Raw genomic sequence first — 18,876 nt, forward strand, 5'->3', positions numbered from 1 at the left:
TTCCAATTAAGGGGCAATTTAGCATAGCCAATCCACCTATCCTGCACATCTTTGGGTTGTGGGGGTGAATCCCACGCAGACACGGGGAAAATATGCAAACTCCACACACAGTGACCCAGGGCTGGTATCGAACCCGGGTCCTCAGTGCCAAAGGCAGCAGTGCTAACCACTGTGCCACATTGCCACCCGACCCTAGATGAATTAGAAGAATTGGAGCTAGCGAAAGGACAGGAGCTCCGGCACCTTCAAATCAAATACTTTTTCCGCAAGGAGACAACGAGGTACCCTGGGGCCCTGAGGGGCACTTTATTGGAGGAACTACTAAACACGGACTGTAAGGGGAACAGCGGGGGCATTCACAGATGACTGCTGGAAAGGGCTAGGACATTGGCCGGAGCTAGGCAGAATGGGAACCCAGGATGGAAGCGGGTTAGGGATTCTGGAGCGAAGCACTAAGTAGGGCCAACTCCACCACCTGCGCAAGTTTCATGCAGTTTAAAGTGGTGCACAGGGCTCACTTTATAAAAAAAAAAAAAAATTTTATTCAAATTTTTCCAACAATTTTTAATAACAAACAACCCCCCCCTCATAACAAAAGGAAGAAAGAACACAAACCCCACATTCAAAAATAATAAACTGCATATACATTGGGTTCCTCCCAAATATATTACCCCCTCCATATAACCTTCAACAGTACCCCCCGCCCAAATACCCCCCTAAAGAGGCATCCCCCCCTCCCCCGGGTTGCTGCTGCTGCTGCTGACCTCCTAACGCTCCGCTAGATAGTCTAGGAACGGTTGCCACCGCCTGAAGAACCCCTGTACAGACCCTCGTATGGCAAACTTTATCCTCTCCAATTTAATGAACTCTGCCATGTCATTTATCCAGGCTTCCACGCTGGGGAGGCTTCGCGTCTCTCCATAATAACAAGATCCTCCGCCGGGCTACCAGGGACGCAAAGACCAGATACCGGCCTCTTTCACCTTCTGCACTCCCGGCTCGTCCGTTACCCCAAATAATGCCAACCCCCAACTCGGCTTGACCTGGACTTTCACCACCTTGGACATAGTCCTCGCAAGACCCCTCCAAAACCCCTCCAGTGCCGGGCACAGCCAGAACATGTGCACAAGATTTGCCGGACTACCCGAGCACCTCCCACATCTGTCCTCCACCCCAAAGAACCTACTAATCCTCGCCCCTGTCATATGCGCTCTGTGAACAACCTTGAATTGTATTAGGCTGAGCCTGGCGCAAGAGGAGGAAGAATTAACCCTACTCAGGGCATCAGCCCACAGACCCTCATCAATCTCCTCCCCAAGCTCCTCCTCCCACTTGCCCTTTAGCTCCTCTACCAAAACCTCCTCTTCTTTCATAGAACATAGAACATAGAACAATACAGCGCAGTACAGGCCCTTCGGCCCACGATGTTGCACCGAAACAAAAGCCATCTAACCTACACTATGCCATTATCATCCATATGTTTATCCAATAAACTTTTAAATGCCCTCAATGTTGGCGAGTTCACTACTGTAGCAGGTAGGGCATTCCACGGCCTCACTACTCTTTGCGTAAAGAACCTACCTCTGACCTCTGTCCTATATCTATTACCCCTCAGTTTAAAGTTATGTCCCCTCGTGCCAGCCATATCCATCCGCGGGAGAAGGCTCTCACTGTCCACCCTATCCAACCCCCTGATCATTTTGTATGCCTCTATTAAGTCTCCTCTTAACCTTCTTCTCTCCAACGAAAACAACCTCAAGTCCGTCAGCCTTTCCTCATAAGATTTTCCCTCCATACCAGGCAACATCCTGGTAAATCTCCTCTGCACCCGCTCCAAAGCCTCCACGTCCTTCCTATAATGCGGTGACCAGAACTGTACGCAATACTCCAAATGCGGCCGGACCAGAGTTCTGTACAGCTGCAACATGACCTCCCGACTCCGGAACTCAATCCCTCTACCAATAAAGGCCAACACTCCATAGGCCTTCTTCACAACCCTATCAACCTGGGTGGCAACTTTCAGGGATCTATGTACATGGACACCTAGATCCCTCTGCTCAGCCACACTTTCAAGAACTTTACCATTAGCCAAATATTCCGCATTCCTGTTATTCCTTCCAAAGTGAATCACCTCACACTTCTCTACATTAAACTCCATTTGCCACCTCTCAGCCCAGCTCTGCAGCTTATCTATATCCCTCTGTAACCTGCTACATCCTTCCACACTATCGACAACACCACCGACTTTAGTATCATCTGCAAATTTACTCACCCACCCTTCTGTGCCTTCCTCTAGGTCATTGATAAAAATGACAAACAGCAACGGCCCCAGAACAGATCCTTGTGGTACTCCACTTGTGACTGTACTCCATTCTGAACATTTCCCATCAACCACCACCCTCTGTCTTCTTTCAGCTAGCCAATTTCTGATCCACATCTCTAAATCACCCTCAATCCCCAGCCTCCGTATTTTTTGCAATAGCCTACCGTGGGGAACCTTATCAAACGCTTTGCTGAAATCCATATACACCACATCAACTGCTCTACCCTCGTCTACCTGTTCAGTCACCTTCTCAAAGAACTCAATAAGGTTTGTGAGGCATGACCTACCCTTCACAAAGCCATGCTGACTATCCCTGATCATATCATTCCTATCTAGATGATTATAAATCTTGTCCCTTATAATCCCCTCCAAGACTTTACCCACTACAGACGTGAGGCTCACCGGTCTATAGTTGCCGGGGTTGTCTCTGCTCCCCTTTTTGAACAAAGGGACCACATTTGCTGTCCTCCAGTCCTCTGGCACTATTCCTGTAGCCAATGATGACATAAAAATCAAAGCCAAAGGTCCAGCAATCTCTTCCCTGGCCTCCCAGAGAATCCTAGGATAATCTAGGATCCTAGGATGATCCTAGGATGATCCTAGGATCATCTCTTGATAGATCGCCAAAACCTTGCCTTCTCCGACCCATACACCTGAAATCACCCTGTCCTGAATCCTCTGTGCCGGGAGCAACGGGAATTCCCTCACCTGCCGCCTCACAAACGCCCTCACTTGCCTATACCTGAACGCATTTCCCGGAGGTAACCTAAACTTCTCCTCCAGCGCCCCTAGGCTTGCAAACGTCCCATCTATAAACAGGACCCCATTCTTCTGATCCCTGCCCGACGCCAGCTCCGAAACTCCCCATCCATCCTCCCCGGGACGAACCGATGGTTCTGAATAGGGGACCAAACCAAGGCTCCCATCTCGTCCCTATGCCGTCTCCACTGCCCCCATATTTTCAACATTGCCGCCACATCCAGACTCGTGATGTACCTTGTCGGCGAAAGCGGCAGCGGTGCCGCCACCAGCGCCCTCAGGCTCGTGCCCCTGCAGGACGCCATCTCCAACCTCTTCCACGCCGCCCCCTCTCCCTCCATTACCCACTTACGGATCATCGCCACGTTGGCTGCCCAGTAGTAGCCACACAGGTTCAGCAGCGCCAGCCCTCCCTGTCCCTGCTACGCTCCAGAAACACCCTCTTTACCCTCGGGGTCTTATTTGCCCACACGAAACCCATGATGCTCCCACCTACCCGTTTAAAAAAGGCCTTGGTAATCATAATGGGAAGGCACTGGAACACAAAAAGAAACCTCGGGAGGACCATCATTTTAACCAACTGTACCCTGCCCGCTAGCGGGAGTGGCAGCACATCCCATCTTTTGAAATCCTCCTCCATCTGCTCCACCAACCCCGTCAAATTGAGCTTGTGCAGGGCCCCCCAACTCCCAGCCACCTGGGTCCCCAAGTACCGAAAGTTCCTTTCCGCCCTCTTCAATGGTAGGTCGTCTATCACCCTTCCCTGGTCCCCTGGATTCACCACAAAGAGTTCACTTTTCCCTACGTTAAGCTTATAGCCCGAAAAGTCCCCAAACTCCCTTAGGATCCGCATGACCTCCACCATCCCCTCCACTGGATCTGCCAAATACAGCAACAGGTCGTCCACATACAGCGACACCCGGTGTTCCTCACCCTCTCGAACCAACCCCCTCCATTTCCTGGACTCCCTTAGTGCCATGGCCAAAGGCTCGATTGCTAACACGAACAACAAGGGGGACAGGGGGCACCCCTGCCTCGTCCCTCGGCACAGCCGAAAATACTCCGACCTCCGCCGATTCGTAGCCACACCCGCGACTGGGGCTCTATATAGGAGCCTGACCCGCCTGATAAACACCTCCCCGAACCCAAACCTCCGCAACACTTCCCACAGATACTCCCACTCCACCTGGTCGAAGGCCTTCTCCGCATCCATAGCCGCCACTACCTCCGCCTCTCCCTCCACCGATGGCATCATAATCACGTTGAGGAGCCTCCGTACATTGGTGTTTAGCTGCCTGCCCTTTACAAATCCCGTCTGGTCCTCATGAATCACCCAGGGACACAGTCCTCAATTCTCGTGGCCAGCACTTTTGCCAGCAACTTAGCATCCACATTGAGGAGCGAGATCGGTCTATACGACCCACATTGCAGTGGGTCCTTCTCCCTCTTCAGAATCAGCGAGATCAGCGCCCCGGACATTGTCGGGGGCAGGGTCCCCCCCTCCCTTGCCTCATTGAAAGTCCTTACTAACAACGGGCCTAGAGGGTCCACATACTTCCTATAAAACTCAACCGGGAACCCATCAGGCTCCGGGGCCTTCCCCGCCTGCATGTTCCCCAATCCTTTAATCAGCTCCTCCAGCCCAATTGGCGCCCCTAAACCAGCCACCTCCTGCTCCTTTACCTTCGGGAACCTCAGTTGATCCAGAAATCGTCGCATCCCCTCTTCCCCCGCTGGGGGCTCAGATCTATACAGCTCCTCATAGAAGTTCTTAAATACCTCATTCACTCGCGCCGCACTCTGCACCGTACTTCCCCTGTTATCCTTAACCCACCTATCTCCCTCGCTGCCACCCTCTTACGAAGCTGGTGTGCCAGCATCCGGCTCGCCTTCTCCCCATACTCGTACGTCTCCCCCTGTGCTTTCCTCCACTGTGCCTCTGCTTTCCATGTGGTCAACAGATCAAACTCCGTCTGGAGGCTTCGCCGCTCCCTAAGTAGTCCCTCCTCGGGGGCCTCTGCATATCTCCTGTCCACTCTTAAGATCTCCCCCACCAGCCTCTCCCTCTCCCTGCTCTCTCTCTTCTCCCTGTAGGCCCTAATGGAGATGAACTCTCCCCTGATCATCACCTTCAACGCCTCCCAGACTACCCCCACTTGCGCCTCTCCATTGTCATTGGCCTCCAAGTATCTCTCAATGCACCCCCGCACCCTTCCGCACACCTCCGCATCCGCCAGTAATCCCACATCCAGACGCCACAGCGGGCGCTGGTCCCTCTCCTCTCCTAACTCTAACTCCACCCATTGCGGGCTGTGGTCCGAAATGGCTATGGCCGAATTCTCCATTCCTTCCACTTTCGGGATTAGTGCCCTACTCAAAAAAAAAAAATCTATCCGGGAGTAAGCTCTATGTACATGGGAAAAGAATGAGAATTCCCTGGCCAGGGGTCTAGCAAACCTCCATGGATCCACTCCCCCCATCTGATCCATAAACCCTCTAAGCACCTTGGCCGCAGCCGACCTCTTCCCCGTCCTGGATCTGGAGCGATCTAATGCTGGATCCAGCACCGTGTTGAAATCCCCCCCCCATTATCAAGCTTCCTACCTCCAGGTCCGGAATCCGACCCAGCATGCGCTTCATAAATCCGGCATCATCCCAGTTCGGGGCATATACATTTACCAGTACCACCCACACCCCCTGCAACCTACCGCTCACCATCACGTACCGACCTCCATTATCCACTACAATATTCTTGGCCTCAAACGACACCCGCTTCCCCACCAGAATTGCAACCCCTCTGTTCTTCGCGTCCAGCTCCGAGTGGAATACCTGTCCTACCCATCCCTTTCTCAACCTGACCTGGTCTGCCACCTTCAAATGTGTCTCCTGAAGCATGACCACGTCTGCCTTCAGTCCTTTTAAGTGCGCGAACACCCGGGCCCTCTTGATCGGCCCATTCAGGCCCCTCACATTCCAAGTTATCAGCCGGATTGGGGAGCTTCTCACCCGCCTCTCCTGCCGACTAGCCATCTCCTTTTTTAGGCCAGTCACGTGCCCGCGCCTCCCGCACCCTCCAGTCCCCCAGACAGCAGACCCCTGCCCCGACCACCTCTCTTATTTCCAGTCGTCCCCCCCCCCCCCCCCAACTAGATCCGTATCTAGCTCTTTTGCTCCCCCCGTAACACTCCCGTAAGTCAGCTGACTCCTGCTGACCCCGGCCTCTCCCGCCTTCCCATCGGCCCCCCAGTGTGAGAATCCCCCCTCCCCCTCAGTCAGTGTGCGCTCCTACAACCCCCACCGCCTTCCTTCCCTAGCGCGGGAAAAAGCCCGCGCTTTCCTGAGCCGGCCCCGCCCCCTCTGGCGCAGCTCTTTTTGCGCCCTTATCTCAATTCCCCCTTCCCCGGGCCTCCCCTCCCTCCACCACCGGTGCCCACACTCTCCCACAGCCTCTCCATCACATCCCTTCACCCATCCCCATCCAGCACCCAACCAACCGAACATTCCCACACACAGTTAAAACCATATATATATACAGCAGACATCCCCCCCCACAACCCCTGTCTCTCAATTTGATTCCAACTTTTCTGCCTGTATGAAGCTCCAAGCTTCCTCGGGCGTTTTGAAACAGTGGTGTCGATCTTGGAATGTGACCCACAATCGCGCTGGCTGCAGCATACCGAACTTCACCCCCTTCCGATGGAGCACCGCCTTGGCCCGGTTAAAGCCAGCTCTCTTCTTGGCCACCTCCACGCTCCACTCCTGGTAAATTCGGATCTCCGTGTTCTCCGACCTGCTGCACCGCTCTTTCTTGGCCCATCTCAAGACACACTCTCTGTCCATAAAGCGGTGAAACCTCACCACTACAGCCCTTGGCAGCTCGTTGGCCTTGGGTCTCCTTGCCAGGACACGATGAGCCCCATCTAGCTCCAGGTGGCTCAGGAAGTCTCCCGCGTCCATCAGCGAATTGAGCATCGTGCTCACATATGTCTCGGTATCGGACCCCTCAACTCCTTCAGGGAGACCCAGAATCCGAAGATTCTTCCTCCTCGACCTATTTTCCAGGTCCTCAAATCTTTCCGCCCAACTCTTGTGCAGCGCCTCCACCTTCACCGCCAGGCCCAAGATCTCATCCTCGTTCTCCGAGGCTTTTTGCTGCACCTCCTGGATCGCCGCCCCCTGGGCCTTCTGGTTCTCCGCTAATTTCTCAATCGCAGCCTTCATTGGCGCCAGCATTTCGGATTTCAGCTCTTCAAAGCAGCGTCTAAGAAACCCCTGCTGCTCCTGCGACCACAGCGCCCATGCTGCTTGATCTCCACCCGCCGCCATCTTGCTTTTTCTCCCTCTCACCTTTCGCTGCTCCAAGATACCTTTTTTCACCGCTCCACTCCTGGTCCAATCCATATACTGTCGGGGGGACCCTGCTGTCACCTTCCCACACTGGAAGCCGTCGAACAATTGCCGTTGGGGCCCCTCTAGTGAGCCCAAAAGTCCGTTCTCGGCGGGAGCTGCCGAACGTGCGACCGACCTAGGCATAGCCGCAACCGGAAGTCTGGGGGGGGTGCTCACCTTACTAGAACCCGAATGAACAGGTTCTTCCTGGAGGTCGAGGATAAATGCGAACGGTGCCAGGGAGGCCCGGCCAACCACGTCCACATGTTCTGGAACTGCCCCAGACTTGTCGGGTTCTGGACAATCTTCTTTGAGGCTATGCCCAAGGTGGTGGGGGTGGAGCAGTGCCCAAGAGTGGGTCTTCAGGGTTTCGGACCAGCCCGTACTACATATGAGGAAGGGGGCTGATGCCCTGGCTTTTGCTTCCTTAATCGCACGCCGGAGAATCCTGCTTGGCTGGCGCTCACCAACACCCACAGCTGCAGACTGATTGGCAGACCTGTCGGAATATCTCCACCTCGAGAAGATCAAGTACACCATCCGAGGGTCGGACGAGAGATTCCACCACAAAGCATGGAGGCTATTCATCAGCCTGTTCCACGACCTGTTTGAAGCCAATAGTGATCAGGAAGAAAGGAGGGATGGGGACTGATGGGGGCAGACAAGACTACACAAAGCAAAGAGGATCAGGGGAGGGGAGTGGGAGGGGTGGCAAGGAAGGAACCCAGGGGAGTATCAAAGAGGGACAGAGGGCTTTCACAAGGGATATGTGTAAAATTTGTACATTAAAAACATCATACCTTGTAAATATCATGGGCGGGATTCTCCGCCGCGCCACATTTCTCCCCCTGGATTCTCCGTTCCGCCAGCTGGTCATTGGGGTTTCCCATTGTGGGGCAGTCCATGCCGTCGGGAAACCCCCGAGCACCGGCATATCGGAGAATCCCGGTACATGTGTTTTGTATGTTAAACTGTTATGCTGTAAAAATTGGAAAATGTCAATAAAAATATTTTTTTAAATAAAGAACACCTCACAGGCTATAGACAAATACATGACTAACAACCAGAATGGCGATGTCTAACTTTCCATGTTCTGGCAGGCACGCAAGGTGGTGATTAGGGAAGAGATTATCGCCTACAAGGCTCATAGAGACGGGGGAAAAGAGGGCAGCTAGGCAACAACTGATCAACTTCATCCTGGAGGTCAACAGAAGGTACTCCGAGGCCCCGACCGTAAAGCTTCTGGCGGAGAGGAAAAAGCTACAAATGGCCTTTAACCTGCTAACCACCAAGAAGGCAATACACCAACTCCACCAGACACGGGGGACCTTTTATGAGCACGGAGAGAAGACGAGCCTCCTGTTGATTCCCCAGTTAAGAAAGCAGGCAGCCACAAAGGAGATAGCCCAAGTAAAGGACAGCAGAGGCGGACTGGTAGCCGAACCAAAAAAGGTCAGCCAAGCATTTGAGGCCTTCTACCCCGGCGGGGGTTGTACATCTCTGAGCCGCCCGAGGGGGACTCGGGATGAAATAGTTCCTCAGTGGACTGGACATGCTATTCATGGGGGATGGTAGACGGAGGGAGCTGGCTGCACCAATAGGACTGGGAGAGGTCATGGAGAGCATCAAATCCATGCAGGCGGGAAAGGCACCGGGACCCAATGGGTCCCGGCGAACTTCTGTAAAGAAATGCGTACCATCTCTGGTCTCGCACCTATGGGAGATGTTCGCAGACTCGCAAGGGGCATTCTGCCTCCTATGCTAACACAGGCCACCATATCGCTGATACCCAAGAAGGACCAAGACCCGACGGAATGCCGATCATACAGACGAATCTTGCTGCTTAACGTAAATGCGAAAATACTCGCAAAAGTCCTGGCCAAGAGACTGGAAGACTGTATCAGAAGTGGTGGCTGAGGACCAAACGGGCTTTGTCAAGGGTAGGCAGCTAATTCCGAACATCAGACAGCTGCTGAACGTAATAATGACCCCACCCAGGGAGATAACATCACAGGTGATCGTCTCCTTGGATGCAGAAAAGGCCTTCGACAGTCGAATGGAAGTGCCCTATAGAGGTACTGGAGCGGTTTGGGCTAGGCCGGCTTGGTAGTGTCGTGTTGGGTACACTGGTCTAACACTGGCTGCAACTGGGTACAGTTTAGATCAGAAAGATACTCCAGACCTTGAAGTTAGTTCAATCAGGTTTATTGAACTAATAGCACAGTTAGCACAGTTCTCTGTGAGTTTGACTCTCTGCTAACTTAAGTGTGGTTACTCTGTCTGACTGAACCAGACTAGCTCTTAGCCACGTGATGGAGGTGTGAGATTGTAACAACAACCTTGACTGACTCTCTAGATGTTCATCAGTGGAAAGAGGCGGAGTGTGAGTGCCTCGTGTCTTTTACAGTCAGATCCCACCCCTGAGTGTTCTGCCTGGTTATTGGTCATGTCCTGTTCTCTGTGTCCATTAGCTGCTTGTCTGTCTATCATTATGTGTGTGTATGTGCCTGCATATCATGACATCTCCCCTTTTTATTATGTTTGGATGACATATGTGAGCGTATTTACAAGAATAGGCCAATATTAACATATATAAATGCAGTGGGTGTGAATATATGTACATGTGAAAACAGCTGTCTAATGCAAGAACACAGAACAAAGCAAACAGAACAAATGTTCATAAGTCCAGTCTCTGTGGCTTGCGTCTGATCCTGGTCGAGAGGTGGTGGTGGGCTGACGGGGATAACATGGTTAAACCGGTGGCATGAGCATCATAGCCCTGTTTTTGCTGGTCTCGGAGTTGCTGCACCTTCTGCAGCACCGGGAGGTGATCCAGGTTGGGCACGTGTATGGCTGGAAGTGTCGTTCGCAGGTCCCTGTTCATCAGGAGTTGAGCCGGCGACATGCCAGTGGACAGTGGGGTTGCCCTGCACGCAAGCAGCGCAAGGTGAATGTCAGACGCAGAATCCGCGGCCTTGCAGATGAGCTGCTTCACTGTGCACCCCTTTCTCAACTTTTCCGTTAGTGTGGGCTGGAAGTGATGTGTTTGAACTGATACGACTGGGCAAACAGAGACCATTCGTGGCTGCTGAAGCACGGGCCACTGTCACTTATGACAGTGAGTGGGATACCATGCCTGGAGAACGTCTCCTTACAGGCCTTGATGACGGTCTGAGATGTGAGGTCTGAGAGCTTCACGACTTCAGGATAATCGGAAAGGTAATCAATGATTAATACGTAATCACGACCATTTGCATGAAAGAGGTCGATGCCAACCTTGGACCACGGAGAGGTTTTGATTTCATGCTGCTGAAGTGTCTCCTTACTCTGCGCTGGTTGGAAGCATTGACAGGTTGTGGTAGTATGTATTGGGGGTCATGTGGGACTGGAAGCCCTAATGTCATTGGCTGACAGATCCCGGGTCCTGGTTGGCCGTTGACCTCTAGCTCCGCCCTGAAGGCGGAGTATAAGAAGCCGGAGTCTTCCCCCGCAGGCCAGTTTACTATCGAGCTGCGGGGGAACAGACACGCTTAATAAAGCCTCATCGACTTCACTCTATTCGTCTCACGGAGTCTTTGTGCGCTACAATTTATTAAGCGTGTCTGTTCCCCCGCAGCTCGATAGTAAACTATCGTAAACGCATATTTTCTTAATGTGGTGGACGAATACTCCCGCTTCCCTTTTGCCATTCCCTGTTCTGACATGACCGCGGCCACAGTCATTAAAGCCCTGAACAGCATCTTCACACTGTTCGGTTACCCCGCATACGTCCACAGCGACAGGGGGTCCTCTTTCATGAGTGACGAGCTGCGCCAATTCCTGCTCAGCAAGTGCATAGCCTCAAGCAGGACGACCAGCTACAACCCCCGGGGGAACGGGCAAGTAGAGAGGGAGAACGGCACGGTCTGGAAGGCCGTCCTACTGGCCCTACGGTCCAGGGACCTCCCAGTTTCACGGTGGCAGGAGGAACTCCCGGACGCTCTCCACTCCATCCGGTCGTTATTATGTACGAGCACTAATCAAACGCCTCATGAGCGTCTCCTTGTTTTCCCTAGGAGATCCTCCTCTGGAACGTCGCTGCCGACCTGGCTGGCGGCCCCAGGACCCATCCTGCTCCGAAAGCATGTGCGGGCACATAAGGCGGACCCGTTGGTCGAAAGGGTTCACCTCCTCCACGCGAACCCCCAGTACGCCTACGTGGAGTACCCTGACGGCCGACAGGACACGGTCTCCCTGCGGGATCTGGCGCCCGCCGGCAACACGCACCCCCCCCCCCCCGACACCATCAACTCAACCCCCCCCCTTCCTGCCACCGCCGCACCCCGCGACCGCCCCCCTTCCCAGGAGGATCGGTTCCCCTCCCCTCAGCACCGACCAAGAATAAAGCCCAAGCTGAAACCGTAAGGCTCCTGGAGGCGACAACACCGATACAAGCAGCACCACCACCGGGGCCGAGGCGATCGACACGGATGACCAGACCACCCGACCGACTCGTGGCGTCGATCTAAAACTAAATATGGACTTTTCACAAGAACATTTTGCTTTTCTTCCTATACCCTCTGTAAATAGTTGCAACAGGACAAAATTGTACAATACTGTATTGCCATGTGAATGTTTTTTTTTTCCTCCCAGGACCAGCCCTGTAAACCCTTACCACCATACGAAGCATCACCCCGCCGGGTTCATTTTTGACAAGGGGTGAATGTGGTAGTATGTATTGGGGGTCATGTGGGACTGGAAGCCCTAATGTCATTGGCTGACAGATCCCGGGTCCTGGTTGGCCGTTGACCTCTAGCTCCGCTCTGAAGGCGGAGTATAAGAAGCCGGAGTCTTCCCCCGCAGGCCAGTTTACTATCGAGCTGCGGGGGAACAGACACGCTTAATAAAGCCTCATCGACTTCACTCTATTCGTCTCACGGAGTCTTTGTGCGCTACACAGGTCGCACAGTTAAGGACCATGTTCGTGTTGTCCTGGCTGATCCCGAGCCAGTAGACAGCCTGCCTGGCTCTGCGTCGGCACTTTTCCACACCCAGGTGGCCCTCATGGATTTGACGGAGCACCAAGCTCTGGAGACGGTGTGGAATTACAATCTGGTCCAGTTTGAGGAGGATACTGTGGTAGTCACCACTAGTTGTATTACATGTATTATGGCAGTGCCCGTATAGTAGAGGTACATGGGTAAATCCCTGCCTGCTGGTTCCGCCCAGTAGGCGGTGTATAAATGTGTGTGCTCGCCGGTGCTGCAGCCATTCTGGTTCCAGCTACAGGAGGCACAACATCTTTGCTCAATAAAGTCTCGATTATTCCACTACTCTCGTCTTTGTGGTAATTGATAGTGCATCAATTTATTGAGCATAGATTTTTAAAACGATGGATCTCCGCATCAAGCCTGATCGCCTGCAGCTGAGCCCTCAAGCAGCCAACGCTACGTCCGCCTTTGACCACTGGCTAGCTTGCTTCGAAAGCTACCTCCGAACATCCGCTGAGGAACCCTCGGACTCGCAGAAGCTCCAAGTCCTCTATTCACAGGTGAGCCCTAACATTTTTCCTCTCATCCGGGATGCGGCCACTTACTCCGAAGAGATGGAGCTTTCCAGCACACCGAACTTTTAATTCGAGACGCTTACGTTACGGGCGTGAAGTCTGCGTACGTCCGCCAGCGGCTACTGGAAGGGAGTAAGCTCGATCTTGCGGGAACTAGGCAGCTCGCTAATTCTTTAGAAGTGGCCTCCCATAACGTCCAGTCCTACGCCCCCGACCGCGCGGCACCCTCGTGGGCATCATGGGCCCCACCAGCTCCCGACTCCAGCTCACCGCAAGCCTGCGCCGCGTGGCAGCCAGCCAACTCTGGGGGGCCCAAGTGCTATTTTTGTGGGCAAAACAAACACCCCAGGCAGCGCTGCCCGGCGGGGAGCACGACCTCCAACGGCTGTGGGAAGAAGGGACACTTTGTTTCTGTTTGCCAGGCCCAATCGGTCGCCACTGTTTCAAGGCCTGGCGTTCCTACACCCCCCACCTGCGACCCACGGGCCACGTGCGGCCCATGGCCGCCGCCATCTTCTTCACCGCAAGCCACGTGCGCCCCGTGGGCGCCGCCATCTTCGGCGCCAATTTGGACGGCGTCTCAGGACCCCTGCTCGTCTGGCCGTTCATCGCCTTCCGCTACCTCCACCACCGCTGACCTGCCTTTTTGACTCCGGGAGCACAGAGAGCTTCATCCACCCCACTACGGTAAGGCGCTGCTCCCTCCCGGTACACCTCATCACCCAGAAAATCTCCCTTGCCTCCGGATCCCATTCCGTGGAAATCCGGGGGTACTGTATCGCGACCCTTACCGTCCAGGGCGTAGAGTTCAGCAACTTCAGGCTGTACGTCCTCCCCCATCTCTGCGCTGCCCTGCTACTCGGTCTGGACTTTCAGTGCCACCTCCAAAGCCCAACCTTAAAATTCGGCGGACTCCTACCACCCCCCCCCCCCCCCCCCCCCGCCCCCCCACTCACCGTATGCAGCCTCACGACCCTGAAGGTCGATCCACCTTCCCTGTTCGCGAACCTCACCCCAGATTGCAAACCCGTCGCCACTAGGAGCAGATGGTACAGTGCCCAGGACAGGACCTTCATCAGGTCGGAGGTCCAATGGCTTCTGCGGGAAGGGGTCCTTGAGGCCAGCAGCAGCCCCTGGAGAGCCCAAGTGGTAGTAGTAAAGACTGGGGAGAAGCACAGGATGGTCATTGACTACAGTCAGACCATCAATCGGTACATGCAGCTCGACGCGTACCCCCTCCCATGCATATCTGTCATGGTTAATCAGATTGCGCAGTATTGAGTCTTTTCCACAGTGGACCTGAAGTCCTCCTACCACCAGCTCCCCATCCGCCCGGAGGACCGCCAATACACTGCGTTCGAAGCAGATGGCTGCCTCTATCACTTCCTTAGGGTACCTTTCAGCGTCACTAATGGGGTCTTGGTCTTCCAGCGAGAGATGGACCGAATGGTTGACTGGTACGGACTGCGGGCCACCTCCCGTACCTAGATAACATCACCATCTGCGGCCACGAACAGCAGGACCACGACGCTAACCTCCAAAAATTTCCTCCAGACCGCCAAACTCCTTAATGTCACATACAATAACGAGAAATGCGTGTTCTGCACAAACCACTTAGTCGTCCTTGGCTATGTCGTGGCAAATGGAGTCCTACGGCCCGACCCCGACTGCATGCGCCCCCTCATGGAACTCCCACTCCCCCACTGCCCCAAGGCCATGAAAAGATGCCTGGGATTTTTCTCCTACTATGCCCAGTGTGTCCCTAATTACGCGGACAAGGCCCGCCCACTCATTCAGTCCACAGTTTTTCCCCTGACGGCTGAGGCCCGCCAGGCCTTCAACCGTATCAAGGCAGACATCGCCAAGGCCACGATGCATGCAGTCGACTAGTCCCTCCCCTTCCAGGTGGAGAGCGATGCATCGGACGTAGCTCTGGCCGCTGTGGTGATGTGCATCAATGTAAATGCATGTAGACTAGCTAGACATTAGAGGGAGCACCGGAGGCATCACACACACACACACTCAGCCAATAGATCAGTTAGATAGGAGACGACCAATGGACATTCACGATACACACAGAGGTGACACCACCACAGGAGGGCATTACACCAACCCATATATAAAGGACACCACACACATGATCTGCCTCTTTCCAGTGGAGACAGTCAGTGAGTACAGACACAGCGTTGATTCAATATTACACCCACCACGTGGATTGCAGCAACTGGTTAGTCAGTCTGGGTAGCTATAGTAGGATTAGCAGTAGTGTCGAACCCGAGTAATAGAAGTGTAAATAGTCGAATAAACGTGTTGAAGTTATCTCCACGTCTGAACCTTCCCTTGTCAAGTGCACCACAAGGAAGCCGCTTATGTTACACCTACAACATAACAAATCAGCCGCCACCCTCAACCAGCCGGGCAGACCCGTGGCCTTCTTTTCCCGCACCCTCCATGCCTCCGAAATTCGGCACTCCTCTGCCGAAAAGGAAGCCCAAGCCATTGTGGAAGCTGTGCGAGATTGGAGGCATTACCTGGCCGGCAGGAGATTCCCTCTCCTCACTGACCAACGGTCGGTTGCCTTTATGTTTAATAATTCACAGCGGGGCAAGATCAAAAATGACAAGATCTTGAGGTGGAGGATCGAGCTCTCCACCTATAACTATGAGATCTTGTGTCGCCGGGGAAGCTCAATGACCCCCCTGATGCGGTACATGTGCCAGCGCACAAGTGGACCGATTCCGGGCTCTCCGTTATGACCTCTGCCACCTGGGGGTCACCCGGTTCTTCCATTTCATCAAGGCCCGCAACCTGCCCTACTCCATTGAGGAGGTCAGGACCGTCACCAGAGACTGCCAGGTCTGTGCAGAGTGCAAGCCGCACTTCTACTGGCCAGATCGAGCGCACCTGGTGAAGGCCTCCCGCCCCTTTGAACGCCTCAGCATGGACCTCAAAGAGCCCCTCTCCTCCACCGACCGCAGCACGTACTTTCTGATCGTGATTGATGAGTCCTACCGGTTCCCTTAAGCCATCCCATGCCCCGATTTGACTTCTGCCGCGGTAATTAAAGCCCTCCACAGCATCTTCACTCTGTTCGGTTTCCCCGCCTATATCCACAGCGATCGGGGATCCTCTTTTATGAGCGATGAGCTGCGTCAGTTCCTGCTTAGCAAGGGCATCGCCTTGAGCAGGACGACCAGCTACAACCCCCGGGGAAACGGGCAGGTGGAGAGGGAGAACGGGACGGTCTGGAAGGCCGTCCTGCTGGCCCTGTGGTCTAAAGATCTCCTGGTCTCCCGCTGGCACGAGGTCCTCCCCGACGCGCTCCACTCCATCCGATCGCTCCTCTGCACTGCGACCAACGAGACCCCTCACGAACGTCTCTTTGCCTTCCCCAGGAAGTCCACCTCCGGGGTCTCGCTCCCAACATGGCTGACAGTTCCTGGACCCCTCCCCCTTCGCAAGCATGTGCGGGCCCATCAGTCAGACCCCTTGGTCGAAAAAGTCCGCCTCCTACATGCGAACCCGCAGTACGTCTACGTGGCACACCCCGACGGGCGCCAAGACACAGTCTCCCTCCGGGACCTGGCACCGCTGGATCCCCACCCATGACCCCCGACCTGACACACCCCCCCCACCCCCCGTGGTTCCCTCATTCACCCCTGCGCCACTCACCCTCCCTCCAGCGAACCTCAGCGCAGCCCCACTGGTTCCACTCAGGGGTGATGAAGACGAGGACAACACGCTCCCGGAGTCACAGATGACCAAGTCGGCGCCCACATCACCACCAAGGGGGTCATGGCCCCCGATAGACTTAACTTGTAATGTTTCCACCACCCCTGCCGGATTCTTTTTTTAGCAGGGAGTGAATGTGGTAGTCACCTGATGCACTATCAATTACCACAAAGACAAGAGTAGTGGAATAATCGAGGCTTTAGTGAGCAAAGATGTTGTGCCTCCTGCAGCTGCCACCAGAATGGATGCAGCACAGGCGAGTACACACATTTATACGCTGCCTACTGGGTGGAGCCAGCAGGCAGGGATTTACCCATGTACCTCTAGTATATGTGTCTTACCGTAATACATATGAAAAAATGAAATAAAATGAAAATCGGTTATTGTCACAAGTAAGCTTCAAATGAAGTTACCGTGAAAAGCCCCTAGTCGCCACATTCCGGCGCATGTTCGACTACCACATTCACCCCCTGTTAAAAAAGAGTCCGGCGGGGGTGGTGGAAAAAAGAATTACAAGTTCAGTCTGTCAGGGGCCTTGACCCTCCTCTGCGATCGCCTCAGTCCTGGTGGTGATGTGGGAGCAGCACCTTACCGTTGTGGGGTGGATGAAACTCTCTGTGCTCCCCGAGTCAAAAAGGCAGGATGTCTTGTGCCCATCGATTTTCTCCGTTGTCGTTGCGGTCGCAGGGCTGGGACTAGTCCAGGGTGAGCGAGGCGATCTGCGGATGATGCTGGGAGGCCCCGGGCTGGTGAGCCATAGTGGAGGTAGCAGCAGGCGATAAACAGCCAGACGAGCTTCCAGACGAACAGGGGTCCTGAGGCGCCGTCCAAAATGGCGCCGAAGATGGCGGCGCACATGGGACGCACGTGGCTTGTGAGGAGGAAAATGGTGGCACCCACGGGCCGCACGTGGCTTGCGAGGAGGAAAATGGCGGCGCCCCTGGGTCGTACGTGGGGGGTGTAGGAACGCTGGGCCTAGAAATAGTGGCGACCGACCGGGCCTGGCACATAGAAACAAAGTGTCCCTACTTTCCGCATCCGTTGCAGGTTGCGCTCCGTGCCGGGCAGCGCTGCTGGGGGCGTTTGTTCTGCCCACAAAAATAGCATTTGGGCCCCCTGGGGCTGCCTGGCTGCCGCACGGCACAGGCTTGCGGTGAGCTGGAGTCGGGAACTGGTGGGGCCCATGAGGGTACCGTGCGGTCGGGGGCATACGACTGGATGTTACGGGAGGCCACTGTTAACGAGTTTGTGAGCTGCCTGGTTCCTGCAAGATCAAGTGTACCCCCTTCCAATAGGCGCTGGCGGATGTACGCAGACCTCATGCCTGTAACAAAGGCGTCTCGGATTAATAGCTCTGTGTGCTGGACTGCTGAAATTGCCTGGCAGTCACAGTTCCTCGCCAGGATGTGCAGGGCATGCCAGAAATCGACTAGGGACTCACCGGGGAGTTGCTGTCTCGTGGACAGGAGATGCCCGGCGTATAGTTGATTGACTGACCGAACGTAATGTCCCTTCAGGAGCTCCATTGCTTCGGAGTAGGCGGGCGAATCCCGGATGAGAGGAAAAATGTCAGGGCTCACCTGTGAATAAAGGACTTGGAGCTTCTGCGAGTCCGAGGGTTCCTCAGCGGATGTTCGGAGGTAGCTTTCAAAATAGGCTAGCGAGTGGTCAAAGGCGGACGTAGCGTTGGCTGCTTGAGGGCTCAGCTGCAGGCGATCAGGCTTGATGCGAAGATCCATCGTTTAAAACATTTTTGCTCAATAAATTGATGCACTATTACCACAAAGATGAGAGTAGTGAATAATCGAGGCTTTACTGAGCAAAGATGTTGTGCCTCCTGTAGCTGGAACCAGAATGGCTGCAGCACCGGCGAGCACACACATTTATACACCGCCTACTGGGCGGAGCCAGCAGGCAGGGATTTACCCATGTACCTCTAGTATATGTGTCTTACTGTAATACATATAATACAGCTAATGGTGACCACCACATCACCACTAGTCGTATTACATGTATTATGGCACTGCCCCTATAGTAGAGGTACATGGGTAAATCGCTGCCTGCTTTAGATTTGTCCTCACCTTCCGCGAACACCAGGGAGTTGTAGACATGGATGGCGTGCTGACCT

The sequence above is a fragment of the Scyliorhinus torazame genome, chromosome 3, assembly GCF_047496885.1.
Source record: "Scyliorhinus torazame isolate Kashiwa2021f chromosome 3, sScyTor2.1, whole genome shotgun sequence".
In the NCBI taxonomy this organism is placed as follows: Eukaryota; Metazoa; Chordata; class Chondrichthyes; order Carcharhiniformes; family Scyliorhinidae; genus Scyliorhinus; species Scyliorhinus torazame.